General features: G+C 45.8%; 1 long non-coding RNA gene across 1 annotated transcript; it reads left to right on the forward strand.

The window, feature by feature from the left end:
• Window positions 1-1,780: 1,780 nt before the first annotated feature.
• LOC147976408 (uncharacterized) lies at window positions 1,781-3,306 on the forward strand. Its single transcript, XR_015602141.1, has 2 exons — window positions 1,781-2,075; window positions 2,278-3,306. It is a non-coding gene; the product is annotated as an uncharacterized LOC147976408 (long non-coding RNA).
• The last annotated feature ends 4,880 nt before the right edge of the window (window positions 3,307-8,186 follow it).

Raw genomic sequence — 8,186 nt, forward strand, 5'->3', positions numbered from 1 at the left:
CCGAGGAGTGGAGTGACGGACTCCACGGACACTTGTGGTCCTTCGATCCATGGCCAGGGAGGCCACAATGGAAGCAAACAATGTCATTAGTGCAGTCGACCTTGAAGTGGCCCTTCTCTAAGCAACGAAAGCACTGGCTTCTCATCTCTGGATATACCGTCGGCCCCGCCGACGCGCGTCCCTGCACTTGGCCTTGCTCACCATGGCTTCCCAGGCCATGACGCTTCCTCCAGAGTTCCTTTCTGGAAGGGGGTGGCTGCTCCCAAACCGCCGTCTGCAGCAAAATATCCGAGCGTGGCTCCACTGCCACCGCCGGGCTGCGGACCTCGGATCCATCGAACTCCGATGAGATCCCCAGTCCTGAGACCATCGACCTCGCGCCAGAAGGCCGAAATGTGGAGGTCACTGATCTCAGGCTGGTAGTCATGGCGCACAAGGAGGAGAGGGCTCGGTGTGGTGGATGGGATGAATGGGTGGCCTCTGCGGTCGGAGTGACCCGCGGCATGAGTTTAGGGCGCATTGGACACTGACGCCAGGGAAGCGCTCGGTAAAAGGAGGGGTACGACGTGCGGAGCGCAGGCGCTAAGCTCTCTCTCTAGGTCCGCATACTTTTCATAAATACTTTTTTTGACCATTGAAACAGTAGGAGAGGCTCCTACTGCAATTAAATAAATGAATCAGCAACTGTACATGGTTTGTATGTTACAAAGCCATCCCACTTTGTGGGTGGAGAGAGGGGGTGGGAGGTGTAAACAGGGCTTTATTACAAGGTATCTAAGAAAGAAAGCAAGAAGGGTTTATTCTTATCCCCCACCCTATAACTGAGGAGGGATAGGCCTTCTTTCAGTCTAGAGAGCCAAGATCTTGTGGATGGAGTGATTCCTCGGAAGTGCTTGTTGTTCCTTTCTTTCCAAATACTCCAAGCAGATTGTAGAAGGATTTCAACGAATAATGGTCTATTCCATGAAGTTTTAGTTGCTTCCACCCAATCCAACCTATTCCCTTGAGTAGATCCTTGCATTCCAAGTTTGGCCCAACAATGTAAGCTAAAAGGGCATTCAAAGAACAGGTGCTCCACCGTTTCATCAGTGCATGTTGGGCAAAGCAGGCAGCCAAAGTTGTTGCCAATGTTGAAATGCCTTCGTTTTAGCATATTTCTGGTGTTCAGCTTGTCCGAGAGTAGGAGCCATCCAAAAACATTGATTTCATAGTGGTTTTGGACTTCCACGGCCATGAGTAGGGAGGATGGGTAGGCAGCTGCGTGGTGAGCACAAAGCGAACTATTCTTTCGCCTTTTACTTTTCATAAATACTTGAGAGGCGAGCGCTTTGTGATTTTAATTTTCTTAAGTTGCTTGCTCTATTCTTCAGTGGGATCATGTTTCTTTCCAGCGTGGCCAAGATCTCTTGAGGTCGCCAACAAAGTGATAATATACCCATTACTATTTGGCTGGTCACTTGATATCTGCACTTCAATAATGTTTGATGCAACAATCTTCTAGAGGATATGGCACAACAACCAAAGCATAGGAGTCCTCACATCGCCGAACTTCCCGGGAAGTCGATCCTGGGTTTCGGATCAGAGGGCCAACCCATAGAGATCAACCCCGGAAAAGATTGGGGCCCAAGGAAGAGGTAGGCCGAGAGGGAGTAGCACCGAGAGGCAGCAGGAGGCCCATATCTTTTGCACATGACCCAGCCCGAGCTATGTAACCCTAGCTTGGACAGATATATAAGGTAAGCTAGGGATCCGCCGAGGGGCTCTCTCTGGCTCTCCGTGACCTAGATCTAGTTCTCTCCCACCAACCACCATCTTCTTCATATCCGCCGCAAGGTCGAGATCTTGTAACCCAAGAAACAAATTTCTCCGGCGATCTGCTTGATCTCCGGGCGAGGAACCCAACAAACACACCGAAAGCAGGAGTTGGGTCTTACCTCCTCCTGGAGGGCCCGAAGCTATGTAAAATCCCCGTCTCTTGCTTTACTGTTCAGATCTCCCACTCGTGCGCCCCTCCAAACAAATCTTCCATCCTCCGACGGCGGTAGCGGAACGAATCACCGACAAATCTCTAAGAGGTTCGAACTTGTGATTGATTTATCTTTTGCTTCTATGTTCTTCATTGCCTTATTGGACATATCTTTTTTAATTCACGTCCCATCTTGTCCAGATATCTTCAGAAGGTAGTGATCATGTTATATCTGTAGAATAATCATGTCAATAGCATATGTAGCATATGATTCAAGAGTATAACAAGTACTGTGTTTTGTTTGTGAGCAGATATAGAGATCAAGAGTTACCATCCCCGTTCTCCATGAAGATGTTTGCGAGCCATTCTACAAAGTCTATTTGAAGAAGCGGTTTTGCCTTTTGGTCGATACTATCTTTATTATTGAACTCATTCTTGTTCCAATTAAAATTGTTGACCAATTGGTGCCACAGGTGTTCTCGCTAGATATCACGTAAGTACTCACTCTGGCCAGTTTGAAGATGTGTTGACTAAAGAGTGGCAGGTGCACCAGATGAAGAACGAAAATTGACTACTTACGTGATATCTAGTGGGAACACCTCTGGTGGCAATCGCTCAACAGTATTAATTGGAATTAGAATGAGGAGAGTATAATTAAGCTAGTATCAACCAAAAGCCAGAAGCCACCGGATATGAGGTTTTTCACTCGCGATAAAGTCGTATACCTCAAGTGGCTAGTGGAGAGGGTAATGGGGTATTGGTTTGGCACTACTGGACAGGCTCTTGGGAACAATGTTGCACCAAAAGACCAGCATGGTAGCAGCCATGAAGCTAAAGAAGGTAAACACTCATAATTTCGTTCATTCAGGGAACTGCACAATCTGCCCTACTTTAACCTGACTGCATCTATTGTCATCCATATTTGGATCTATATTGTTTCGTCTTTTGCTATTTATTTAGGGCACTTGCATTCTGGTGGATACGCAGTAGTTTTGGCATGTGCTCCTTTTTGTCTCTCTCAATGTTGCTTGCCAAAGTATGTGCCTATCATAGTGAATTTGTCATGTACTTGCAAAAGTACGTGTCTATAATCGTGAATTTATCATGTACTTCGAGGGCTCTGCACATTGTTAAATTATTAAGCAATCAAAATTACTATGCACACGACAATGTGTTGGACGATGCTCAGATGACCTGGTGATCGATGGCTGCGGCCCACGTGAACCCAACTGATCGATGGCTGACATAGTTTGTCGTCCACAAATCGGGCACAATCCATCGCGTGTGTAGCAGTCCTGTTAAGCAATAGCACCTTGGCATTCTGACAGTTTGGTGCTTATGATAGTCCATATATTTTCAATTGTCCTAGTAAATTGCACCATAGAGAAAACTTGTTGTTTGGTTTGAGTAGGATGTAGGTTCCAAAACTTGAGGACTGAATATTTGGTCCTCAAACATGTAGTATAAGAGAATCAGGTGAGATGATGAGGTCCAAATAAGGTTTTGTTGTCCGTCATGGCTTTTATATGGTCACTATGGATCATGTGAAAAGGGCTCTTTGAGAAACAGTAGATGTTTACCATTGTTGCATCCTTGCTCCTTTGTATGGCAATTTTATTCTGAAGTCCCAAAAGAAACCAAGTTTTTGTTCTTCTAATCTCTGTTTTTTTTTGCTACTTGTCTGCTTATTATTATACCAAACAATTTGCTGGAGTTTTTGTTTTTGAAAGCCAGAGGTGTTGGTCGTACTACTATTGGGCATACTTAGTTACTTACCGTTCTTGCACATTGTAGCAGGATATTTATTGCTCTTCGAACAATGTTGTGCGTGGTCCTGGCATGATTGACAGTTGTAATATTCAACTGTGCGATGATTTTTTCTCTCAGACATTTTTTGCTATTACTGTTGGATTTTGCATCACATCAACTATTATTGCCGCCTCTAGAGATTTCTTTGCCTGCATGACATCTGAGATAACATGCCTTCTAGCTTTGAAATGGCACCTGCTTTTGTTAACATGGGCGAGGAATTAAATTCTAGTGTCTCGATTTATATTTTTCTAATCATGCTACAGAAGAGTAATGTGAAGTTTTATTTTGCCAGATGGTCATCATTCCCCTCTTGATCTTTTTGCTGGTTGATTTATTACTCATATCACCCTTCATCATGCATTCGGTCCTGATGATAATTTTCCTTTTTTTTTGCGAGTGGCTGATGATAATTTTCCCGTTCTAGACTTTCTCTGCACTTGATCCCTAGGGGTTCTATTGAAGATTGTCTGGATTAAGTTGGTGAGTCGCAACTTCTCCTGCCAAAAGTTCTGTTACTGTCCTACTGATGTGTATCAAACTTGGCATAAATTATATCATGAGAAAATGTGTAGTCGGCATTAATATTTGCTGGCCTTAAAAAACACTACTGAAGCCGGTGAGTCGCAACTCCCAGCGGTTTTTCGTGTGAGAGTTTCAGATGAGTGCTCATTCGAATCGCTTGCCTGCGTGGCATTTGTTCAGTTCAACTGAACTGACAGCCGTTTGTTCGCATGAGCGAGCAGATACACAACGCACGCAGCAGTCGACAATTTCTTCTACTACCATGTAGGAGTATTATGCAGCACTAATAAGAGTTGAATATTACAACAGTCAATCATGCCAGGACCACGCTGATGGATACACAGAGAGAAGGGAAAAGAACACTGCAGGGTGCACGGGCGCGCGCCGCTCACCGTCAGCTGCCTCCACCTCGCCGGGGCGCGCCGAGGAAGGCGCGCTTGATCTTGCCGAGGAGCACCTTGGGCACGGCAAGCCAGCTCCCGGCCGAGGGGCCGCGCGGCGCCCTCCGCCTCGGGCGGTCCCCGTGCATCAGCAGCCGGTTCAGCCGCACCACCATCGCGTTGAGCTCGAACGAGTCGTACAGCGTGCTCCGCTGCTGCACCACGCCCCGCCCGACGCCGGCCGGGACGTCGGGCGCCGCCGGCACGCCGCCGCGCTCGTCGTCCGGGGTGGCCCTTGGTTCATCCGGCAACATTCCTTCCCCCACGAGTCGTGCTCGTGCGCCTCGTGGCTTGGTCGAGAGCTTGCCTGCCGGCTCGCGCGACTGCCGATCGGATCAAGAGGACGACCCGCGTGGGTTTTGACGTCGGAGGGCGTGAACTCCCAGGAGCCACCCTCCAAGCTGCACGGGTGTTTCCAACAAGACAGAGCATAAATAAACAGGCCATGGCCAACGGCGGGTCGCATCCTTGCCCGTTTCCACGGCCGCTGCATCCAACCCCTTGGCATAAATACGAATTAATCGGCACAACGGCAGGACGGGTACACGCAGCTACTACTAGCAGACTTATCCATGCCAACAGAGTGAATTGCAGAAAACTATCACATTTAGGGTTAGCTTTGCGAAAAACTACCTAGTCCCTAATTATTTGTAAAACGCACCGCGTTTCTAGTAATCTTTTTTGCAAAATGCACTGATCAGGTGATCTGGCCCATTTGATCACTTTCTAACAAGTGGAGTCAGATTATAAGAAGTTGACTTGGCAAAGTTTTGACATACAGGCCCCTGGATCTCACCCTGTGCGTTCGGTTTATTCGGTTTACATGGTTCAGTTTATACGGTTTTTCGCTTTGTATGGTATTAATACTTCGGTAAATACGGTATGAAATTAAAATACGGTTCGGTTTCGGTATATACCAAATTATTTCGGTATGGTTTCGGTATATACCATAAAAACCAAAGTTGACGCGAATTTGAAAATGATGTAATAATAATTTGCAAATTTATGACTCAAAACACATACTATTTTACACAAATAGTATATGACTATATATATAAGTATATATGCATGCATTAATTCATCTGTTGATGGTTATGGACGTGCTTAGCATTTTAAAAAGAGAAAAGTGACTATGTTACAAGAAAATTTTACATGCTTATTAGTGAATTTGACTCATGTACAAGAAAAATGACAACTTGTATGGTTGTTCATCTCAAGAAATATAAATTTATTTTTACTTCGGTTTATTCGGTTAACCGTTCGGTTTTTCGGTATATACCATAAAAACCAAAGTTTAAATCGTTATGAAAAGTTCATACCATACCGAAACCAGAAACCATAAAAACCATAAAATCGGTTCGGTTCGGTTTATTTCCGGTATGGTTTTTCAGTTTGGTTTTGAAATGCACAGGGTGACCTGGATCTAAAAAGAAAAAGCAATCAGAGCCCCCCCTGCTTCGACCCCGTCTGGATCGGGAGAGCCAGAGCCCCCGAGCTACCCCCCCCCCCCCCCGCGCGCCTCTCCGACGACCTCGTCGCCGGCGACCACCGCTGCCCTGTCTACCATCTCCTTCCTCCTCGCTTTTCTTTTCTTCTCCACCACTGCCTCGTCTACCATCGGCGACGGCCGGAAAGGCGAGAGGTGAGGTCGCGTTGGCCGGGATTGATGATGCGGGTCGCCATGGCTGTGGATCTCGCCGTCGCGTGCACGGACCTGGTATCAACGACGCCCTTGCGCCCGTTCCTCTCGACGCCCTGGACCTCTAGGCTCCCGTCGCCGTCGCTGGAAACCCACCGCTAGCCCCGCCTCTCCTCATCTCCTCCTCCACGCCCGTCTTCGCCGAGGGAGACCACGTGCACCTCGCCCCTGCTTGGCCCAACAGGACGAGCCGTGACAATCATTGGAGTTTGTCCTCCTCGGAGCTCCGAGGCGCATCTATCTCCACGGCATAGCGCTTCTCCCTGACAAACGCGGGTTTGCTGTCACCGCGCGGCTGGTGCGCTCTGCGCGTCGCTCCAGCATCCCTGGCCCAGCCCTCGCCTCGCTCCGGCGTCCGCAACCCAGCAGCGCCCAGGAGTCCAGGAACCTCCGCCCCACCCTCCGCCCTGCGCGTCGCTTCGGCGTCGCCGGCCAAGCAGCGCGGCGGAGGCCATGAACCCGACGCCCAGCGCGCCTCTGCCCGAGGGGTGGGGGCTGATTGCTTTTCTGTTTTAGATCAAGGTGTGTGTGTGTGTAAATTTTTTGCTCTTACAATCTGGCCCCACTTGTCAGAAAGTGGTTAAATGGACCAAATCACCTGATCAATGCATTTTGCAAAAAGATTACCAGAAACGCGGTGCGTTTTGCAAATAATTGGGGACTAGGTAGTTTTTCGCAAAGCAAACCCCAAATGTGGTGGTTTTCTGCAATTCACTCGTGCCAACAAGGTGCGCCATGAAATCCCAAGTGTGGAGTATGTCTGAATGAAACCATTGCAATGAATGACATGATGCAACCTTGTTCATAACAAAGTGATGGGTAAAATCCCAGCAAGGATACTAGATGTGAATGGGAAAGATACATTTCTGCTCTGGAAAAAGTCCAAAACAAAACTTTGGAGTTGTAGACGAAGGATAAATCAAACCCTAAACTTTGAATCGCAAAAATTGGCACTGTGAACTTATCAATCCTGGTCTATTTTGAACCTTGAGAGTGTTAGCTTGTATTCGCTGAGTTGGGCCGGTCCATTAGTGCAGTCGCTCGCGCCGCTCATGCATAGCTGTAGGTTCGCTCTTTCTCAAAAAAAAAAAATAGTTATAGCTTCCCTCGCTCTGTTGTGTTTTCTTTTTCCTTTTTTCCTTTAGCTTTGCTTTGATTTTTCATCGCCTATCTTTTTTCGATTGTTATACTTTATGTTTTCACTAGGCTTTTTCTTATTTTCTCTTTCTTTGTTATATTTTTGTTTCTTTCTTGATTTTCTTTGTATTTTTTTCTTTTCCTTTTTTCTTTGCTGGTTTTAATTGATTTTGGTTTTTACACATGTCTATTTTTTCTTAGCATACAATGTACTTTTTTAGCGCACACATGTAATATTTTTTAATAAACTTTAGACATTTTTCAAATATATTATGTATATATTTTTCAAAGTCAATGTCTCACTTTTGTGAATACACGGTATTTTTTCTAAAATACACATTGTACATTTCTTAATGGAAATAAACATATTTTTAAACTTGCCTAAAATACTTCCTCAAACAAAACTTCCCAAAAACATATTTTTAATAACTTTGATTCAAAAACATTATGTACATTTTTCAAAAAATACATGTTTTCAGCACTTTCTTGAGTACATGCTAACATTTTTCGAAATAGAGGTTGTACATTTTCTTAATGACAATAAAACATATTTTTAAACTTCCCGGAAAAAATCCTGAAAAAACTTCCCTACAAAACATATTTTTGACTA

The sequence above is a fragment of the Triticum urartu genome, chromosome 4A (assembly GCF_056163025.1).
Source record: "Triticum urartu cultivar PI428250 chromosome 4A, HENAU_Tu73, whole genome shotgun sequence".
In the NCBI taxonomy this organism is placed as follows: domain Eukaryota; kingdom Viridiplantae; phylum Streptophyta; class Magnoliopsida; order Poales; family Poaceae; genus Triticum; species Triticum urartu.